The following is a 23861-nucleotide window of genomic DNA, read 5'->3' as shown; positions in this document are numbered from 1 at the left end:
AACTAGCACTGAGTCCTTGAGATCCATTTGCACAAGATCAAGATGCTGACCCTCCTTGACTTCAATTTCTAGGGATTATTCAAAACTAGGATGAACTGAAACACCCTAACTAGTAGAGCCATAAAACCGCACAACTAGTCTGGAAAGTCAATGTATATATTTCACCAATTCCTTCTTCTCATCCTTAAAGTGGGATGTACATCCCATGCTCATCCTACTCAAAGCATCAACTACATTATTAGCCTTACCTGGACGGTAGTGGACATTCATGTTATAGTCCTTCAATAGCTCCAACCATCTCCACTTACGTATATTGAACTCCCTGTATGTGAACAAGTACTGGAGACTTTTGTGGTCTGTGAACACATCCACATGCACTCCATACAAGTAGTGCCTCCACAACTTCACTAAAAACACCATAGCTACGAACTCCACGTCATTAGTGGAATAATTCTTCTCATTAACCGTGAGTTTTCTAGACGCATAAGATATTATGTTACCACCCTCCATAAGAGCACAACCCAAACCCACCCTAGATGGTCACAATAAATAGTGTATTTCTCACGATACATGGGCAAAGTAAGCACTGGGGCTGATATGAGTCTGTACTTGAGATCATTGAAACACTTCCCACAAGCTCCACCCATTCAAACTTGACTTTCTTCTTCGTCAAAGTTGTGAGTGGAGAAACAATGGAAGAAAACCCCTCCACAAACCTTTTGATAATAACCAGCTAATCCCAATAAACTACGAATATCTGTGGGAGTAAGAGGTTTCGTCAAGTTTCTAACAGCCTCCGTCTTCCTGGGATCTACCTCCACACCTTAATCAGACACAACATGGCCCATGGAGGTACCTAATCTTAGCAAGAGTTCACACTTGCTTAATTTTTCATACATATGATATTGTCTAAGTACCTGCAACGTTAGTCTCAAATGATTTTCATGCTCTTCCCTTGTCTTAGAGTAGATGAGAATGTAATTAATGAATACTATGATGAAAGAGTCACAGTATTCAAAGAAGACTCTATTCATGAGATCCATAAATGCAGCAGGTGCATTAGTGAGACTAAATGACATAACTAGAAACTCGTAATGGCAATAATGGGTACGAAAGGTTGTCTTTGGAACATCTTCATCGCTAACCCTAAGCTGATGTTACCTTGAACGAAGATCAATCTTCTAGAATAAGCTAGACCCTTGGAGTTGGTCAAACAAGTCATATATTCTTGGAAGTAGATACTTATTCTTGATAATTACTTTGTTGAGCTGCATATAATCGATACACTTTCTAAGGGTTCCATCTTTCTTTTTTGCAAACAACACCGGAGCGCCCCAAGGGAATATGCTTGGCTGAATGAAACCCTTATCAGTGTGGTCTTTCAACAATAGCTTCAACTCTTTGAGTTCAGCTTGAGCCATTATGTATGGAGGAATTGAAAATTGTTTAGTATCAGATTCTACGTCGATACCAAAGTCAATTTTTCAAAGGGGAGGATCTTCAGGCAAATCATATGGAAATACATCTTGGATCTCATTCATTACATTCACTGAGTCTATGGAAAGAATGTCATGATCTAAATCATTAGCACTCACAATATGACATAATAACCCCTTGGACATTATTTTATTGGCCTTAAGATTTGAAATTAATGGACTAGGACGACTCGAGTTGTACCCCACCCAGACTAGCTCTTCATCATAACGGAAACAAAATCTCACAACCCTTCTACGACAATCCATGAAGGCAAAACATTTATGAAGCCAGTCCATGCAAAGAATAATGTCAAAATCATGCATAGGTAATTCAACTAAGTTTGCACACATTATCTTACCACATACAAGTATTGGACAACCATTATAAACTCTGTCAATTCTTACATTTTCTCCTAAAGGTGTACTAGCCACTATAGGATCATACAAAGCATTAGGCAATATCCCAAAAGTGAGAGCAAGCAAAGGAGTTACAAAGGAAAGCGTAGACCCTGGATCAAGTAAAGAATAAAAAGAAGTATAGAATACTTGCAGAATACCTGTGACTACATCAACAGACTTATCCTTCTCCTCCCTACCCTTAAGGGCATAGAACCTGTGACTCATAGGTGGCTCGGCTGCGGCTGCACCCTGTGGATTAGGCCTAGGCGGAGCATTACCTCCAGCCTAACCTTTGTTATGTGGGAAGTCTCTATCCATGATCCTACTCTTACCACAATTGAAGCAGGCATTAGTGCCCTGTCTTCACTCTCCAGTGTGAGCAAGACCACACATAGTACAGTCCTTTATGGGACGCTCCATCTCACCTTCATTGCCCTTCTTGGGCTCAAATCTTCCTCCTCTAAGCGTTTTGCTCTTTTGAGAATTAGAGTTCCCTGAACTCTGTTGCCTATTTTGAAATCTGGGCTGCTCACGGATGCCAAAATTTTTCCTACGCATCATAAAGTATCTAATTTAGGATAGTGGAGCACTTCACTACCATGACTTAGCAACTACTCAATTCGGTTGATGTAAACTTATTATGCTTGGAATTCAACCTAGGGTTCTGATACAAACTCTGTCACGACCGGAGACTAGACCCTAGACGAGACCGGCATCGTTGACCTCTTAGAGGTCGCAGACAAGCCTGCTCACGTCATTCTATCTATGTTAGTTTTAGCGGAACTTATTGTTTCTTAACATACATACTAATAATTCTATTAGATTCATAATTTTTAACCATCAACCATCTAACATTAAGATCATCAAATGAAAGAAATAGTTTAATATATGATTAAATGTATACGTGCAAAAATGGCACTAATACAATGCCTGAACAAAAACGGAAAGAAACTCTAGTGGAACATACTCAACTAGGTAAATCCTATAACTAAGCTATAATATAATGGGCAAGCATCCTCAAAAGCATGAGGTCCTACCATGTCCGGATGAATGCTCGAGGTCTTGATAGTTTTAGCGTCAACCTGTAGCTCTAGTTCCACCTATGTTTGCACCTAAAATTGTAGAGTTTTATAGGGTTAGTACACACTTGTACTGAGTATGGGTATATGCATTCACACATCAAGGACATGCATGAGTAAGAATAGCTATTTCCTAAAAACATGATTATAGAAAGTCAAGTCAGTGGACTTGCCAAATTGGGATTAGGAAAGTTGGTGAGCTTTAAAAATTAGGGTTAGGAAAGTGAGAGAACTTTCCAGAATTTGAATAGGAAAGTCATGCCTTGAGAGTAACATGCATCATCATACTCATCATATTGCACACAACACATAGCATCTAGCGCATAACTCATAACATATTGCATATAACACATAACATTTTTCATATTATTCGTTCATATGACATGAGACCTTGGAATAATAGACTTGACATCATGACTTCCCAAAAATGAGGGCCTAACATATGGGACCTCAACTAGAGAGCGTTCTTTAGCAAACACAGAGTCTATTTTATTCATTTATACGTACTTCATTGCATTTCATTCATATACTTGCATAAACACGAGCTATACCTAGGATGTAGTTTAATATTGTTAATAAAGGCTTAAACACATTTCAAAATGGGACTGTAACTTAGCACCGTGTGAACTAGATTGAGGAGTGTCCCATCCCACATAGAGAAGGTAGGATCACTAATCTACTCTTGAGATCTGAGACTACAATGCATGTAGCAGGATGAGGGTACCAACTATATATCCTAGTTCTTGAACTATCTTTTCCACATAGGAATACTAGCTAGTGGATCCACGTAGTTGCTATGTTCATGTTTTTGTACTACCTTGTCCGTAGTTCGCCCTTTTTCATTGTAGGGTTCCAGACACCAAATTCAACATTAGCTCATGTGGTCTCTGTAGGTTAAAGCAAGATATTCTTAAAAGGTAAAATGAAGCAATGAATGAACTATACTAGGATGATCTAAAATTGTTTAGCTTTGTCTAGGTAGGCATATGGGCTAAACCTACACATTTCACTAGTTAGCCTTGAAGATATTCTTAGGAGGATGTTCTTATGTATGTATATTCTTTTAAATGTAAATGATATTTATATGATGATCTTACATGTTGATGGAACCTTATGATATTGAATTGACTTGTGAATATATGTTTGGTCTATATTTCTAAAGTATGATGTCATGTACACTTCATGATATTATATGTCAAGTTTGACATTGGTTGTGGTTCTTGTTTGGTTTACTTGACTGAGAAAGGATATGGGGCTTCCCTTAGTCATTGCACTAGTAGACTTAATGAGGGTCCATAGGTAATGGTGCTGCATTGGTTATGATGTCATGAACCCTTATAAATGCTTGTTGATGTAATAACTTGATGATAGAGTTGTATTGACTATGTGTTCAAGTATAATTATATGCATGTTGACTTGACTAGACTTAGTAGTGTTGGGTATTTTGATGTACATGATCTTGACTTGATAGACATGAAATATGGACTTGCATTGGTTGTTGAACGTGCATGGGAAATTTCAAATAAAAGTGCATGATTAAATAAAATGACCCTTTCTAGCTTGATTTTATTTGGTGTGTGCATATGATCTCATAGTTAGTACAATGATTTGTAAACCCCATTTTCTTCCTTTTCCCCCAACATTTTAGGTTCCGCTCGAAGGGTTTTTCACGACATTGAAGGAAGGTTTGGAATTCTCACTCTCAATGTTTGGTGGGTCCTCACTACTTCGAGGACAATGCAATTTTCTAGCACTGGGATATTACTTAGTCTTAAAGAAAATATGTTCATTTCCTTTCATTTGAGTAATAAATATTGTATAGCTGATATGTGGATCTTATTTTATTGATGTATGGCCTATGCCCAATATTTATACTCATGCTTAGATGGTTATGAGATGAGTAATAAGGTTTTAGGACTATGATATATCTTATATATATATGTCTGTGTGTGATCTTCTTAGACGAAGACTCTATATATACTCGATATGACTATATTATGTGCAGGTGAGAATTCTATGTAAATCACATGATAGATAGAAGAGAAGTTATATTTTTCTGCATTTTTAACCTATGAATTTAATGATGTAAGCTAATAGGATAGTCTTAGTCCTCTTCGAGAACGACGACACCTATTACATCTACGTGATGCTCTCCGAATGTGACAATAACCTAAACAATAAATAATAAAAATTAATGCATGAAGTAATAATGCAATTAACACCAATATAACAATAGATATATGCATCCTCTTCAACCAATTCACCAATTGAAAATAAGATTTATAAAATTAAGGAAGAACACGGGTCCAAGGAAATTCGAAGTGAGCAACAATAATTAAACATTTGTATACACCTAAAAGAAACCCTAAGTAATCATAATGTCACGACCCAAATCGGAGCCGCGACTGGCACCCACACTTACCCTCCTATGTGAGCGAACCAACCAATCTAAATCTTAACATTTCAAGGTAATATCAACATAAAGTAATGCGGAAGACTTAAACTCATTAATAAAATCAATAACTATTATTATTCCCAAAATCTGGAAGTCATCATCACAAGAACATCTATAATCAAATTACTAAACTAAGAGTATTCTAAGAAGCTAAAAATACATAAGAAGCTAGTCCATGCCGGAAGTTCAAGGCATCAAGACTTGGAGAAGAAGATGCAGTCCAAGCTAGAAGCATTAGCTCACCCTGAATTTCTGATGTAGTAAGACTGGCTTCAGTTACTGTTGAGTCGAAGATGACGGCACGTTTGCTGCACTCCACAAATAAACAAGAAGAAAACAATAAAAGTAGGGGTCAGTACAAAACACGGGTTCTGAGTAGATATCATCGGCCAACTCAAAATAGAAAACAGTATGTATTAAGCAATATCATAAAATCAACTAATATCCTTAGAAAGCATTTACAGTTACCATAACCCTTGGTTACAACACCAAGCACATCAATGAGGACTCACACCTCCTGATCATACTCATTTGGGAATTTAGTTCATTAGATTGGATATATTAACATATTTCAAGATTCATTATCTTTATTCCCCTCGTGTCGGTACGTGACACTCCACTCCTCAATATACTATCCTGGTGTCGGAACGTGACACTCCGATCCTCATTCTATCCTGGTACCGGAACGTGGCACCCGATCCATATTCTATCCTGGTGTCGGAACGTGACACTCCGATCCTCATATACTATCCTTGTACCGGAACGTGGCACTCGATCCATATTCTATCCTGGTGTCGGAACGTGACACCCGATCCATATTCTATCCTGGTACCGGAACGTGGCACCCGATCCCCTAATCTCACTACTTTCATTCATCAAGCCTTCTTTCATACCAAGGCATCATCATTATCAAAGTAGATTAGGGTTTCTTTTCAAGATTTGGGATTCAATAGCTTCATCATGCTTATTTATTCATAATTACATAATCACATCCTTCATACAAGCATACAATTAAGCATATAGAAGGGTTTACAATACTACTAACACATATCATTCACTATTAAGAGTTTACTACGAATAGCATGAAAACCATAACCTACCTCCACCGAAGAATTGAAATCAAGCAAGTTAATCCTCAAAGCTTGGTGGTTTCCTCTTCTTCTCGATCGTTTCTCTCTCTCCCTTCTTGTTCTTTCTATTTTCTTATTCAAACCCTCTTTCTTTTACCCTAATTAGTATACAATTAAGAATAAAAGATGGCAATAATACCCCACTAATTAACTTAGGGTTACCTCTTTTAACCCCCAAGAATTTGAGTTATTAATATTAACCCACGAACTTTATAATTAAGGCAAGAATAGTCAAAAACGTCCTTTAAAACTTAACCAGAAATTCGACCAGTCTGGGATTTCGCAATCTGTGACGGCCCGTCGCGCCTGCGACGGTCCGTCCTGCTGCCCGTCACAGAGTTTAGAGACTTGATTTTGGGTGAATGGCCTGTGACGGTCCGTCACACCTGTGACGGTCCGTCCTGCCACTCCATTACAAAGTTCAGAGAGTCGATTTTCAGTACCCAATTTTAGGTTTTCTAAGTGTTTTGAAACGAGACCCTGCGACGGTCCGTCGTGCCCATGACGGATCGTCGTTTGGTCCGTCGCCTCAGCCTGTTTTTCCAGAATTGAAGTTTGTTGCTCAAAACGACTAAACAGGTCGTTACAATAGATACCAATTTACCAATCGTTCGTCCCCGAACGATCAAAAGAGGGAAAACAAGGGCGAGAAGGAGTACCTGAATCTTTAAACAGATGTGGGTATCTTTCTTGCATATCCGCCTCCTTCTCCCAAGTGGCTTCTTCAACCGGTCGATTCTTCCATTGCACCTTGATGGATGCAATCTCTCTTGACCTCAACTTGCGAACATCTCTACTAAAATAGCAACAGGCTCCTCCTCATAAGACAAGTTCTCATCAAGCAAAACTGAATCCCAACGGATAATGTAGTTTCCGTCCCCATGATATCTTTTCAACATCGACACATGGAATACCGGATGTACTCCGGACAGCCCTGGAGGAAAGGCTAACTCATAAGCCACCTCCCCTACTCGCTTAAGTACTTCAAATGGTCCAATGTACCTTGGACTTAGTTTACCCCTTTTTCCAAACCGCATCACCCCTTTCATTGGTGAAACCTTCAACAAGACTTGTTCACCCTCCATGAACTCTAAGTCTCTAACCTTTCGATCTGCATATTCTTTTTGTCTACTTTCGCCGCTAGAAGCTTTTCTTGAATAGACTTCACTTTTTCCATCGAATCCCTCAAGAGATCAGTACCCCAAGGTCTAACCTCGAACGCATCAAACCAACCAATGGGAGACCTACATCTCCTCCCATACAATGCTTCAAATGGGGCCATATCAATGCTCGAGTGATAGCTATTATTGTATGAAAATTCCGCTAAGGGTAAGAAGCTATCCCAATGGCCACCAAATTCTATCACACACGCACGAAGCATATCCTCCAACACTTGAATCGTTCGCTCAGACTGACCATCGGTCTGGGGATGGAATGCAGTACTAAGGTCCAACCTAGTACTCAATTCTGCATGCAATGTTTTCCAAAACTTAGAAGTAAACTGTGTACCTCTATCTGATATGATGGATAGTGGAACCCCATGCAATCGCACCACTTCCGAGATGTAAAGTTTGGCTAACTTTTCTGCATTGTATGTCACCTTGACCGGAATGAAATGAGCAGATTTAGTTAACCTATCAACAATCACCCAAATGGAGTCATACTTACCCATTGTCTTCGGAAGACCAACCACAAAATCCATTGCAATTCTTTCCCACTTCCATTTCGGAAAGGGCATTCTCTGAAGTGTTCCTCCGGGCCTTTGGTGATCATACTTTACTTGTTGACAGTTTGGACATTTGGCAATAAAATCCACAATGTCACGCTTCATTCTACTCCACCAAAAGTGTTGCTTTAGGTCACGGTACATCTTGGTTGCACCCGGATGTATCGAATACCTCGAACTATGAGCCTCTGTCAGAATAATGTTGATCAAATCATCGACGCGGGGTACACATACCCTTCCCTTGATTCTCAAAACACCTTCATCATCTATTTGTGCTTCCTTAGCCTCTCCTCGCAATACCTTATCTTGAATTCTGCGTAGTTTCTCATCATCAGACTGTCTTCCCTTAATCTTGTCAAGAAAGGAAGATCTTGCCTCCACAGAAGCCAACAATCCTCCCTTCTCATTCACTTCTAATCAAATCAAGTCATTAGCTAGAGTCTGAACCTCTCTAGCCAATGGGCGTCTAGAAGCTTGCAAGTGAGCTAGACTTCCCATGCTTCCCGCCTTCCTACTTAAAGCATCCGCTACAATATTCGCCTTCCCCGGATGATACAAGATAGTGATATGGTAGTCCTTTAGTAACTCCATCCATCTCCGTTGACTCAAGTTCAAATCCTACTGAGTAAAGACATACTGAAGGCTACGATGATCCATGTAGACCTCACACTTAACCCCAAATAAATAGTGTCTCCATTGCTTTAATGCAAACAGTACCGCAGCCAATTCCAAATCATGAGTTGGATAGTTACGTTCATGCACTTTTAGTTGTCTTGAAGCATAAGCAATCACATTCTTCTCTTGCATTAGCACTGCACCCAAACCCGAATAGGATGCATCACAATAAACAATGAAGTTCTTACCCTCTACTGGCAAGGTAAGGATAGGTGCGGTAGTCAACAAAGTCTTGAGCTTCTGAAAGCTTTCCTCACATTCGTACGACCATACAAATGCAACATTCTGCTTAGTCAAGTTCGTCAATTGGGAAGCAATAGAAGAGAATCCCTTGACAAATCGACGGTAGTAGCTAGCTAACCCAACAAAGCTCCTTATTTCTGACACATTAGTAGGTCTTACCCAATTCTTCACTGTCTCAATCTTAGAAGGATCCACAATCACTCCATCCTTAGAAACCACGTGTCCCAAGAAGGACACTGCATCTAGCCAAAACTCACACTTATAGAACTTGGCATAAAGCTTTTTCTCCCTCAACATTTCCAATACCATTCTCAAATGCTCTTCATGTTCCTTCTTGCTCTTTGAGTATACCAATATATCATCAATAAATACGATCACGAAGAGGTCCAAATATGGCTTAAAAATACCATTCATCAAGCTCATGAACGCAGCAGGGGCATTCGTAAGACCAAAAGACATCACCACAAATTCGTAATGCCCATACCTCGTTCGAAAAGCAGCCTTTGGCACATCCGTTGCCCGTATTTTCAACTGATGATAACCGGATCTCAAGTGAATCTTAGAGAAGACACAAGCACCTTGTAACTGATCGAACAAGTCATCAAAGCGAGGAAGAGGATACTTGTTCTTTATGATTACCTTGTTTAGTTTTCTGTAATCTATACACATTCGAAAACTCCCATCCTTCTTCTTCACAAACAAAACCGGAGCACCCCAAGGAGATGCACTTGGTCTAATAAAGCCTTTGTTCAATAACTCTTGAAGTTGTGCCTTTAACTCTCTTAACTCCGCGGGAGCCATTCTATAAGGGGGTATAGAAATGGGGCGTGTGCCCGGTTCGAGATCAATACAGAAGTCAATATCCCTATCCGGTGGCATACCAGGAAGATCTGCAGGGAACACATCCAGAAACTCACGAACTACTAAAACTGACTCAATCGAAGGTACTTGGGTAGTGTCATCCTTGAGATGTGCCAAGAAAGCTAAACACCCTTTACTAACCATTTTCTTAGCACGAAGAAAGGAGATGATAGGTACCGGATTGGAAGTGTAGTCACCCTCCCACACTAATGGGTCTGTCCCAGGCTTGGCTAACGTCACCGTTTTAGCATTACAATCCAAGATTACAAATTGCGGAGAAAGCCAAGTCATACCCAGAATCACATCAAAATCATCCATTTCTAAGATAACCAAATCTACATAAGTGTTGGTCCCCACAATGTTTACCAAACAAGACCTATATACCTTTTCAACTACCACAGACTCACCCACCAGAGTAGAGACACGAATAGGCATATCAAGTAATTCACAATGTAAATTTAGACCATTAGCAAATGAGGAAGATACATAAGAAAATGTGGATCCAGGATCAAACAATACAGAAGCCATGCAATCACAAACCAAAAGATTACTTGTGATGACAGCATCAGATGCCTCCGCTTCAGACCGCCCAGGGAAAGCGTAGCAATGGGCCCTATCGTTTATCTGTCCGTTGCCCCTACCTTGTTGTGATGTAGTGGCTCCAGTTTGCCCATCACCTCGGCCGTTTTGGTGACCACCATTTCTTCGACCACCACGTCCTCCAGAATAACGGCCTCTGCCATGACCACCTCTACCTCTAACATTTGGAGGTCTGTAACTCTATTTTGGACAGTATCTCTTAATATGTCCAATCTCCCCACATCCATAGCACTCTCTGGGTTCATGCATAGGTCTCTTAGAGAAGTGTTGACCGGTCGGAGGTGGACCCCCAACTACAGTCTGTAGTGAAGACTAAATGGGTCGAACTGCGTAACTTCCCGAACCCTGTCCTTTAGTGTAAGAACCATTAAACTCACCTCCCTTTCGAAACCTTTTTGATGTCGATGTTGTGGTGAAGTCGTCTGGCTTCACTCCTTCCACTTCTATCACAAAGTCTACCACTTCTTGGAAGGATTTTGCCGTTGCCGCTATCTGTAAGGCCGAAATCCGTAATTCTGACCTCAACCCCTTCACAAACCGGCGAATCCGCTCTTGAGGACTGAAACAGAGTTGAGTGGCATATCTGGACAGTGCACGAAACTTAGCCTCATAAGCATTAACCGACATCCTACCTTGCTCTAGGCTCAAGAACTCATCCCTTTTCCTATCCCTCAAAGTCCGGGGGATATACTTCTCCATAAACAAACTAGAGAATGAGGCCCAAGTCATAGGTGGTGCCTCTATTGGTTGACACTCGATATGTGACCGCCACCACATTTTGGCGTTCCCTTGAAACTGATAAGTCACAAACTCCACACCAAACTGTTCTACTATACCCATCTTGTGTAGTAGCTCGTGACAGTCAACCAGAAAATCATAAGCATCCTCCGATTCAGCACCCTTGAAGACCGGAGGTTTCAATTTCAAGAACTTACTGAAAAGTTCATGCTGATCATTTGTCATTATAGGCCCAGTAGTCAGACGTGGAAATGTGCCTATGTCCAATGGAACATCCATGCGGGGAGCCATAGTAGCCGCATGTTGTACTTCTGAAACTAGAGGTGTTGGCGCAGAAAACACTGCAGGTGCCTGACCTTGATCAGATAACCCGCTAAGATAAGCCAGAACCTGATTGATCATCTCTGGGGTAGGTTGGGGTGGCATTTCCTCATTTTGCACTTGTTCAGTTTCCCCATCCTCCCCTTCTCTTATTACTTCCTCAGTCGGTGGAGGAGTCACTGCCCTAGTATCAGATGGGCTAGGTGTTCGTCCTCTTCCCCTAGAGGACGTCCTCCCACGACCTCTTCCACGGCCCCTCGCCGCTGTTCTTTCTCGAGCCACAGCCCCAGTGGCTGGCTCAGTTGTTTCTTGTCTGGCCGGTGTTGGTGTTGACGTAGTCGTTGCTCTAGTTCTAACCATCTGCGAAATAGAGTGAAGATGGTCAGATACCAACTTGTATCACCTAAATACCAATTGGATCCAAGTAATAGCACAAAAGAAAGAAAGAATGGAATTTTCCTAATGTCTTGTAGCCTCTCAAAGAAAAGTAAAGGCGTCCCCCTACCGTTCCTTAAGACTCTACTAGACCTGTTCTTGTGTGATGAGACCAACGAACCTAATGCTCTGATACCAAGTTTGTCACGACCCAAATCGGAGCCGCGACTGGCACCCACAATTACCCTCCTATGTGAGCGAACCAACCAATCTAAATCTTAACATTTCAAGGTAATATCAACATAAAGTAATGCGGAAGACTTAAACTCATTAATAAAATCAATAACTATTATTATTCCCAAAATCTGGAAGTCATCATCACAAGAACATCTATAATCAAATTACTAAACTAAGAGTATTCTAAGAAGCTAAAAATACATAAGAAGCTAGTCCATGTCGGAAGTTCAAGGCATCAAGACTTGGAGAAGAAGATCCAGTCCAAGCTAGAAGCATTAGCTCACCCTGAATTTCTGATGTAGTAAGACTGGCTTGAGTTACTGTTGAGTCGAAGATGACGGCACGTTTGCTGCACTCCACAAATAAACAAGAAGAAAACAATAAAAGTAGGGGTCAGTACAAAACACGGGTACTGAGTAGATATCATCGGCCAACTCAAAATAGAAAACAGTATGTATTAAGCAATATCATAAAATCAACTAATATCCTGAGCATGCAGCATTTCCAGTTACCATAACCCTTGGTTACAACACCAAGCACATCAATGAGGACTCACACCTCCTCATCATACTCATTTGGGAATTTAGTTCATTAGATTGGATATATTAACATATTTCAAGATTCATTATCTTTATTCCCCTCGTGTCGGTACGTGACACTCCACTCCTCAATATACTATCCTGGTGTCGGAACGTGACACTCCGATCCTCATTCTATCCTTGTATCGGAACATGGCACCCGATCCATATTCTATCCTGGTGTCGGAACGTGACACTCCGATCCTCATATACTATCCTGGTACCGGAACGTGGCACACGATCCATATTCTATCCTGGTGTCGGAACGTGACACCCGATCCATATTCTATCCTGGTACCGGAACGTGGAACCCGATCCCCTAATCTCACTACTTTCATTCATCAAGCCTTCTTTCATACCAAGGCATCATCATTATCAAAGTAGATTAGGGTTTCTTTTAAAGATTTGGGATTCAATAGCTTCATCATGCTTATTTATTCATAATTACATAATCACATCATTCATGGAAGCATACAATTAAGCATATAGAATGGTTTACAATACTACTAACACATATCATTCACTATTAAGAGTTTACTACGAATAGCATGAAAACCATAACCTACCTCCACCGAAGAATTGAAATCAAGCAAGTTAATCCTCAAAGTTTGGTGTTTTCCTCTTCTTATCGATCGTTTCTCTCTCTCCCTTCTTGTTATTTCTATTTTCTTATTCAAACCCTCTTTCTTTTACCCTAATAAGTATATAATTAATAATAAAAGATGGCAATAATACCCCACTAATTAACTTAGGGTTACCTCTTTTAACCCCCAAGAATTTGAGTTATTAATATAAGCCCACAAACTTTATAATTAAGGCAAGAATAGTCAAAAACGTCTCTTAAAACTTAACCAGAAATCCGACCAGACTGGGATTTCGCAGTCTGTGACGGCCCATCGCGCCTGCGACGGTCCGTCCTGCTGCCCGTCACAGAGTTCAGAGACTTGATTTTGGGTGAATGGCCTGTGATGGTCCATCACACCTGTGACGGTCCGTCCTGCCACTCCGTTACAATGTTCAGAGAGTCGATTTTCAGTACCCAATTTCAGGTTTTCTAAGTGTTTTGAAACGAGACCCTGCGACGGTCCGTCGTGCCCATGACGGATCATCGTTTGGTCCGTCGCCTCAACCTGTTTTTCCAGAATTGAAGTTTGTTGCTCAAAATGACTAAACAGGTTGTTACACATAATTTTTCATAATTGATAAAATTCAGTTTTAGAAAAAGACCCATATGTAGAAAAAAAACATTGTTTTGGGGGGATTTTTAAAAGATCTTTGAAGGGACCTTTTTGGGAAAGGAATCCAAAGAGTTAAAGAATCCATACATTAATGACGATTTTTCTATGAAATTTAAGTTCAAACCTTTGAGGATTGATCCTCTTCTTGGAGATTCAATGTTCTTCAATGTAGGTTTGAGAAGGGAGAGAAACTAGACAGAAGAAAGAGCTTCTATACTTTTTTTAATTCTAATTAAGCTATTTATTTTTTGATTGCGGAATAGCCGAAAAATGATATACATATATATATATATATATACATACATACATATATATATATATATACATACATATATATATACATACATACATATATATATACATACATACATACACACACACACACACACACACACACACACACACACACACACACACATATATATATATATATATATATATATATATATATATATATATATATATTAACCCATTAAATGAATCCAAAACACCCCTACTCTAGTTGGACTTTAACATAGAAGTCCAACTTGACTTTTCATAAAAATCCCTATTTCTTCATAAATTTAAGGTTGGTCCGCAATGTGCCACCATGGCCCATTATTTTTTTAAAACATCCATTTGAGTTATAAGACCTTGTGTCAGCTCAAAGCGGCGGAGCTTAAATTTTCCATATTTTGGGCAAAGCGAATGACGCCCAAATATTTTCAAATTCTGCTTATTGGAATATTTTCTTTGTTTTTCATCACTAATCCTTCCAAAATTCCACGACTCGTTCCCCAAACACATGGGACTATAGCTACCCCATTTCAGGTCATAATTTATTAGGTTAAGATCTAGATTATGTCATAGAATTTCTTTTGTGACACATTATCCTCCCTTTGAAAACATTTGTCCCTGAATGACACCACAAGCTTTTAGGGGAAACAAAACAGACTCAAGACTAGAAGCCAATCAAAAAAAAAATCAAAATGAGTAACTGTTCATTGGAGGAATTATTGACTCCTTTCAACCCATAATCTTTGCATCAAATCATAGGAACTTAATTCAAAACTCATCATACAGAAGCTCATCATTTCATATCATACAAGGGGGAACTACCTTATCCATCTCAACATATGCTCAATGTGAACATTAAAAGATTTAACATGCTATTTTCTTCTAGAACAACATCAAGAAAGATCAATAAAACTCTCATGGGGATAATATAACACAAGACATATATGTGAAAGTTTACTATGAGAAACATAATTAATGACAACTCAATTTAAGTAAAAATTTCTACAAGATTATGAACATATTAGAAAATCAGTTTAAGTTCAACATTATTCATAACTCTTATCTAAGAGAAACTACTAACCTTAAATTCGGCTAGGAGTAAGAGGAAAAATATGAGAATACTGTAATTTCATATCGACCTCGGCCTGGCAAGTAGCATATTCCACAAGATGATTCTTGCAATGAACCTTTACGGAAGGTACTTCCTTATTCCTCAACTTCTTCACTTGTCGGTCTAAAATTTCAGCCAAAACCTCTTTATAAGAAAGGTTAATATATACCCCTAAATCTTTTAGAGGAAGGGCAGACATCGGATTGCCTATGAACTTTTTGAGTATTCATACATGGAAAACCGTATGCATCGGAGCCAACTCAATTGTTAATTTAAACTCACAGGAGACACAACGCATTTCAAAGCCTCATATGACCCCACATAACAAGGATTAAGATTCACTTTTTTACCAAACCTCATCACCCCTTTTATTTGTTATATCATAAAGTAGATAAAGTCACCTACCCTAAACTCAAGATCTCTCCTTCTATCGTCGGCATAAGATTTTTGCTGACATTGATTGTCTTCAATCTATCCCTTACGTGTCGGACTTTATTGACAACATATAAATTTCTTCTTTACATATTAGAGTAAAATTATCTACATGAAACCACCTATCTAAGATCTACATATCCTCCCATAAAATGCCTCAAATGGCCATGGTAATACTAGATTGATAACTATTATTGTAGGCAAATTTTATTAATAGTAAATGGTCATTCCAATTAGACTTTAAGACAATGACACGTGGACTTAACATATACTCTAACGTGTGGATAGTTTGTTCCACCAAATTATTCATTTGTGGATGAAATGTCGTACTTAGTTTCACCTTGTTATCAAGCTCACCTTGTAATGTTTTCCAAAAATGAGAAGTAAATTGCGTACCCCTATCTGAAATGATACACAAGGGAACTCCATGCATTTACAAAATATCCTTTAGATACAACTTAGCATATTCATCCATCGATTAAGTAGCTTTGATGGGAATAAAATGGTCTGATTTTGTCAACCTATCAACAATAACCCAAATGAATAATTTTGCCTTCGTGTATGAGGCAAACACGCAAAAAAGTTATAATTACCTATTCTCACTTCATAGTGGGGATTGCTATATCTTAAGATAGAACCTCCCGGTTTTTGATGTTCAGCCTTGACTTGTTGAGAATTCAGACATTTTATCACAAACACCGCTACATCCTTCTTCAAACGAGTCTACCAATACATCTCCCATATTTCATGGTACGTCTTTGAGGCTCCTGGATAAATAGCAAAATGTAAACTATGGGATTTTTCAAAAAAAATTCTTCTCAAGTCATCCACACCCAGCACGCACAACATACCTTTATACCTAAGTACCCCATCACTTCACCTTCTGAGTAGGGCTCATTAGCTTTACTAAGAACAGATTCCTTAAACTACCTTAAAAAAGGGTTAAGATGTTGATTGTCTTTCTTATCAATCTCAAAATATAACTCGAAGTTGTGATGAATCATAAAACCTTTTTTTGAAGAATCTTCAAGTCAAACACCAAACTGGGCCAATCTATAGACAACTTTTACTAACTCCTTTGTACTGTCGGACAAATGGGCCACACTACACATAGACCTCTAATTCCAAGTATCCGCGACCACATTGGCTCTCTTGGGGTGGTAAAGGACACTCATATCATAATCTTTCCAATGATCTAATCAACTTCTTAGATTGAGGTATATCTTTTTTGGGTTAATATGTATTGGAGTCTCTTGTTATAGGTGAGCACATCCACATGGACTTCATAAACATAGTGTCTCCATATTTTTATATCAAACACAATGTTCGCTAGTTCAAGATCATGAGTTGGGTAGTTCTTCTTATATGCCTTGATTTGTGTAGAGACATATTTTATAACATTGCCATGTTGCATGAAGACACAACCAAAACCTACTTGAGAAGTATCGAAATACACAACAAACCCTCTGACACCCTCTAGTAAGGTTGAAACCGGAGCGGAGGTAATCTTTCCTATTTACTCTTGAAACCTACTTTCATAAGCTTCCGACAACTCAGACTTAATTTTCTTTTGGGTTACCACTGTCAAATGAGAAGCAATGGATAAAAAGCCATCTACAAATCTCCTATAATTCCCGGATAAACCCAAAAAGCTTCAAATGTAGGTTGGACTTAAAAGTTCTAGGCCAATTCCTAATTTATTCCATCTTCTTGAGTTCAACCTCTATGCCTTCACTAGAAACAATTTTTCCAAAAAAATCAAACGATCTTAGAAAAAAATTGCACTTGCAATATTTAGTTCTTGAGGACTTGCAACACTATCCTCAAATAAATAATCTGTTCATCCTAACCCTCAAAATGTTCTAATATATGAGACATAAAGACAATTACAAATGAATGAAGAAAATTCTGAAAGATCCAATTCATAAGGCCCATAAAAGTCATCGGGGCATTAGTTATATTAGAAGACATTACTACGAACTCATACTGACCATATCTTTTTTGGACAGCAATTTAGTATTGTAAACATTTCTAACTCTAAAATGCTGATACCCCGACCACAAATTAATCTTTTAAAAGTAACTCACCGATTGGAGTTGGCAGAAAAAATTCAATTCGAGAGAGAGGATCCTTATTATAAATAATGACCTTATTTAGATGTCGGTAGTTAATAAAAATTATTAGAGGCCCATCTTTGTTATTCACAAATAATACTAGAGTGCCCAATGGAGATATGGTTGGTTGAATAAAATATGCCAAGAAAATCCTTTGGTTGAGGTTTAAATTATTTCAACTCGGCTAGAGATATCCAATGAGAAAAAATTGATATGGGTTGAGTATCATGCAACAAATCTATGTCAAAATGTATTTCCTATTCAGGAGGAATTCTGGGTAAGTCCCTAAGGAAGGCTTCAAGAAAGTCCTTAACTAAGGGGACCAACTCTAAAGAATGAGCCTCTAATACACTCAAATTTACTTCTCAAAAAAAGTATAAGCGGTCGTATCAAGTAAAGAACTCAATTATGAGATTGGGATCAATCCCAAGACGAAAATTATTTAGACTTAACTTTAACCTACAATTACTTCTATTTAATCAAGTCCTTTCCAATAATAGTTGATAAAACGGGGGTATTAAATAACAAAAGGAATTGAATATTTTTAACTAAACAAGTAGAAAGTATAATTATTTTATATTTATCAAGTGATGAGAGTAACTAGGGCATAAGTGTTCCCCACAGGTTCATAACACGGTAATTCTAGTTAAAAAAATCATTTCCCTACTTGAATGCAAAGTGGTAAGTTATGTATCCCTAATTCCTTGGTCCGGCAACTAGGGAATTTCAGTCAGCACCTTGGTATGGATACGTGTGTATGCTTTACTTAACCTTACCTTTACCTCATATTAAGCATCATAATTTATGTATGGCTTTGTTGTTACTTCGCACCAATCGACACTAGCCTATTTTATAGTGTATAAAAAAATTTTTATTGATAATTATTTTCTAATTATCTACCTCCTTGGTCCAGAAAGTAGCCACAAGGCAATTTCAAATGCGTGCACTCTTTAAAAAGACTTCTAAATTAAAGAATTATCAAAAAATGGAAGACACTACTCTAGAATTGTTATTTTAGCTAGAGTTTACCTTGTTAGTTAACCATGATTCCCAAAACCCTAGTTATGAATTTAGTCACCCATGTTAATAATTACACAATTCATTTTTATTATACAAGAATTCATTTATTTACTTTGATGAAATTGAAGAAAATCACTTGAATTCAAGAAAATAATGCAGTAAATGATTCTGGTAAAATGAAGTATTTTCCAAAATCCAATATTCAACAACCAATATTACAAAACAGAAAAATAACCAAGAGCCTAACCCCAAAAATGAGGTTTTTACAAGTCAAAAGATAAAAAGGAAATCTATTTAAGGAAACTATGCCTAAAATACATCTAAATGGACAAGCAGACACCGTCCAGGCCACGACGGACCATCGAGGCCTACCGTCTTTCTACACAGAATTTTTTTTAGTTGCTTTCTTCTCCAACACACTGTTACCATCGACGGACCAGGATGAAGGTCCATTGGGTACATGACGGTCCGTCGATGGCTTCCGTTTCTCCACACTTTGAATCTTTTGAAGACAGGTATTGGGCCTACTTTCTGTTAGCAATGACGGATATGCTGGAAGGTCCGTCGTAGAAATAACGGTCCGTTAATATCTTCCGAAGCCCAACACATGTTAAGAATTCTACGATCTTTCTTCAGCATCATTTTTCTTCATACGACAGTTCCCACCTACGGACCGTTAATGACTCTGTAAGTCATCACTTTTGCAATTTCAGCACAGTTCTTCCGCGTTCTAATTGTGGATAGTTTCCCAAAAAACAATGAGATAAATACATTAAAACTACTACAAAAAGGACGTAGATACACACTAAACTTAAGGAAAAAGCATTTAAAGTGTCGTTAAACCACAGTTAATCAACTTATATATTTAAATTCGTTGTTTGTCCTGAAGTGACACATGATGACTCACCACAAAACCTCTGTACAAGAGAATCCTTATTTTAGCTTTCACAATAATCTGGTCATCAATCCCGATAATTTTCATTGTGTTTATGTGTGCTATCACTATTAGGCTCGCTTATGTGGATCAAACAATGACATAGACTTACCACACACCGACACCTATCTTCTTGATATGTCACCAAGGTACCAACTTTTTGATATTACAACTAGTGTCCTCACTTCAAAATAACCTCCTTATTTTATTACACAATGATTTTCGTTTGAGAATAAGGATTATTTTTTTCAACACTCGCTATCAGAACAACTTCACACCTCATTTCTACTTATTTCCATAAGATTACCTTTATTGTCACTACTTTAACTTCACCTAATGGAATCTTAGGGGTAGATAAGATTGTCTTAGCTTGTAACATAGGCTCAGGTTCTACATTTGGATGTATTTTAGTATCTTATTGTCGTCCTTGACATAACGACTAAGTGTCCTACTTCTTCATTGTTTTATTCCACCCGATTTCCTAATTTTATTATATTCTTTAGTCTTACTTTTCTCCTTTCTTTGTCCTTTTGTGTAAGTGAATTTTTTAAAAAATTCACTTTGCTTTCAACTTTTTTTGAGTAACTTTGCTTTTGTTCTTTCTCTTTCTTTATTCTTTCAACCCCAATTTCCAAAGCATTCCTCACCTATCCACCCACAACTAATGGTTTTTCCATGAGCCAAGGTATACAATACTTGAGGTTTTTTCATGGCCACGACAAGGTTGTTTTCTGCATTAGCGACCCTCAAGTTATGATTTTTCCGTAAGTTGAGGTGAAATTGTCCAAGGAGGGACCAGGGTTAACACATTGTTCCTAGAAAATATCTGTTGGGGTGAAAAAGAAAGGTCTATTTTAAAATCAAATCATTTTAGTCAAGAAAGGACTAATTTCATTAGGTTTTCAGTTATATAAGCTAAAGATTGACTATCTTGAAGAAGGTCCTATGATCCTTCCCCAGTTGTCTATCACAACTAATTTTTTTGCAGTACTAAACAAGCAACTTCTAGCTCACTACCAATAGTATACTATTAAAATTTTCCTCACACTCACTCGATATCTCATAACTATACATGATTATCAGACACCTAGTTGGAATTTTAGATTTAGGGTCATGCCATGGTGTATTTCTATTCATGCTAGAGACACGCATTCATAAATAACTATCATGCATCATTTTATTTAAATCAAGATATAATTTTATTTAGCCATCATGCTTCATATTACATTTCTATACTATGTACAAAAGATACCAACCTGCCGGTTAAACAATAAAATAACAAGTATCTTGGGGAAAAAGAACACAAGCAAAAAAACCGTAAGAGAGAATCTTGAGTTGGGATACTTAGACTTCACCCTAAAACTCACTTTCCATTTACCCCACCCCTAACAAAAAGACATGCAATTGTCCCCAATGCATAAAAGTATATAAATGGGATGGTAGGTGAAGAAAACCTAAGGCGCAAACCACCGATGATCAACATGCTGACGGGTTCGGTTATCCAGAACCCTCTCCCTCTCTAGTCGGGACATCATATGTTGTGTCCTCAGCAGTAACAGCACCATTAGTAGTGTTCCTCTCAGCCTCATCAATTGTGGAGCTAGCCACCCCAACAACCACTTCTAGAACCTTTAAATGGCGGGCCTCTTCATCAATCAACGAGGCTCTCACCGGGACCTCCAACTCATTACGCTTATTCTTCCTTGACTAAGTATCATCCTTATCTCTAAATCGGTGCCTCTTTGCACAATTTCATGGGAGAGGTGGTGGCATAGCACTGGTGGAGAATAAGGAAGCCAACAATGTGTCCTTAGCAGGCTTTGCAGAAGTGGTCTCAGAGTCAAGTATCCGAGCCTCTAGTATGGTATCCAAGTCTGCTCCGATTCTCTCCACAACATCCTGGAGATATCTCAAATCCACTGTATGGGATGGAAGGGAGAGAAACCTCAACTCAAATGCATCTAGGTGTTGGTGGACCTCGATGATCTTCCGCTCAGTATGCTAGGCCATTTTCCTCTCTATCCGCTCCTCCTATGAAATGAACCTCTGCATCCAAGGCTGGATGTGATGAAAAAATGTGGCCATTTGGGATTCTTGACCTTTGCAAGCGAGACCACTGTAGCAGATAGAGTCGAGCGGAGGAGCTCAGAGAGGTGCTAGCACCCGGGATAGACTCAATCGGGCTGGTGTTGGTAGTCTCGGATGTAGACGGATTAGACTCTTAGGCTTGAACCTCTAGATGGGGGCCTCTATGGGGAATTAACACATTGGCCTTATCTCAAATGAGGCCAATATAGACTTTGAAGAGTGGGGTCTTGATCACATCAATATTCCACATGGGCACTCATGCAAACCTGCAAAACTTAAAGACCATGCACAGGAAGGGGTAAGTAGTAGTGGCCGTAAAGGCCCTCTCATACATCACCGCCTGCAACAGCCACGCGAAATCCACCTCGAACCCCACAACCATAGCAGCCTTCGGCACCGCATGATTCCATGAGACAATGCTATCAGCAGCAGTCGGGGAAAGGTAGTGTCGGACAAGTAGCCATAATAATTTGGCTGCGAAAATGAGTTCAGCCTTCTTGATGCTCCCCTTGGGCTCCAGCACCTAATCAACAGCCTCACCAACCACGGAGAGGTGTTGTGCTATCCACTGCTTGGTGGTCCCTCTTACATCTGGCTCACGCTTAAACTGGCCATCCTTGATCAACTTCAATCGATAGTCAAATTGGATGGTGAGGGGAGTCCTGCTTGCATATACATACGCACCATAGAGAAACTTGCGAATGGCCAATAAAGAAATATAAACCCGCTTGCCACAGACTCAGACGTACTACAGAGCTGTATTTTTGGTTGGGTTGCACCGCGTGTCCATTTGAGACCGGAGAGTCACCACATACGTGGCGTAGAACTCTTGCACCATTTCTTCGCTATAGCGTCCCACATTCCAAGCCGTCCACTCTAGCCGATGTCTTGCGAATATAGCATGGATGGCTTGAATAGTGAGAAGACTCCCACTGACAACCCGCCTCTCAAGTATTAGGGTTCGGTTCATGACCCTCTTGTCGTTGGGCACCTTTGTATCAACATATACTTGATATTGACCCTCAATACACCACCGGTTGGGCTGATTAGAAACCGGAGCAGCGACGTCAATCTGTAGTGTTGGAGTACAATCAGCACTATCAATAACATAAGACTGGACCTAAGTAGCTGGACCATTGGCATTAGTATAAACAGAAGCCTCCTTATACCTTGCAGCCTCAAAAGAGTCGGATGCTTTGTCAGAACCGGAAGCTTCCTCGAAGCCAGAGAATCCATAAGATTGTGCAGCCAACCTAGAAGGTGTGTCGGTATGCATATGTTCCTCTTCATACTAGGAGCCATTGGCTCTTCCGGTCGTCATATTTGTGGGAGTGGATCTGGTGGTGCGGGCAGCAAAGGTAGAAGTGAGGGCATGAATTAATTCAGAGTATCCTTAGAGATCATAAGTTTCCCCAACACTTAACCAAGAATTTCATCACTCATAGGGCATGAATTATCATAGTTTGAACATTCTATTCAGCAGCCTATCAAAACCCTAGGTCAGAAACATAATATGCAAAGACAACACATTTTTAAAAAGACACCCCCATCCCTTTCAATTTCACTGTTCTATGGGACTTAGGACTTCAGGTGAAAGTTTTTAGCATGCAAAGGGGTCCCAAATTCAAGACCCACAAGGTAAGACAACAAGTTAACATGAAAACTAATGATAATTAATCAAGCAGATCATAAGACCATACCTGGAAACTTTATTGGAGGAAAAGGGAGTATGCAAACTTGTAGCTGAACAACAGCA

The sequence above is a fragment of the Solanum lycopersicum genome, chromosome 2 (genome assembly GCF_036512215.1).
Source record: "Solanum lycopersicum chromosome 2, SLM_r2.1".
Lineage (NCBI taxonomy): Eukaryota > Viridiplantae > Streptophyta > Magnoliopsida > Solanales > Solanaceae > Solanum > Solanum lycopersicum.
The sequence above is the reverse complement of the archived record's forward strand: the minus strand, read 5'-3'. Positions refer to the sequence as shown.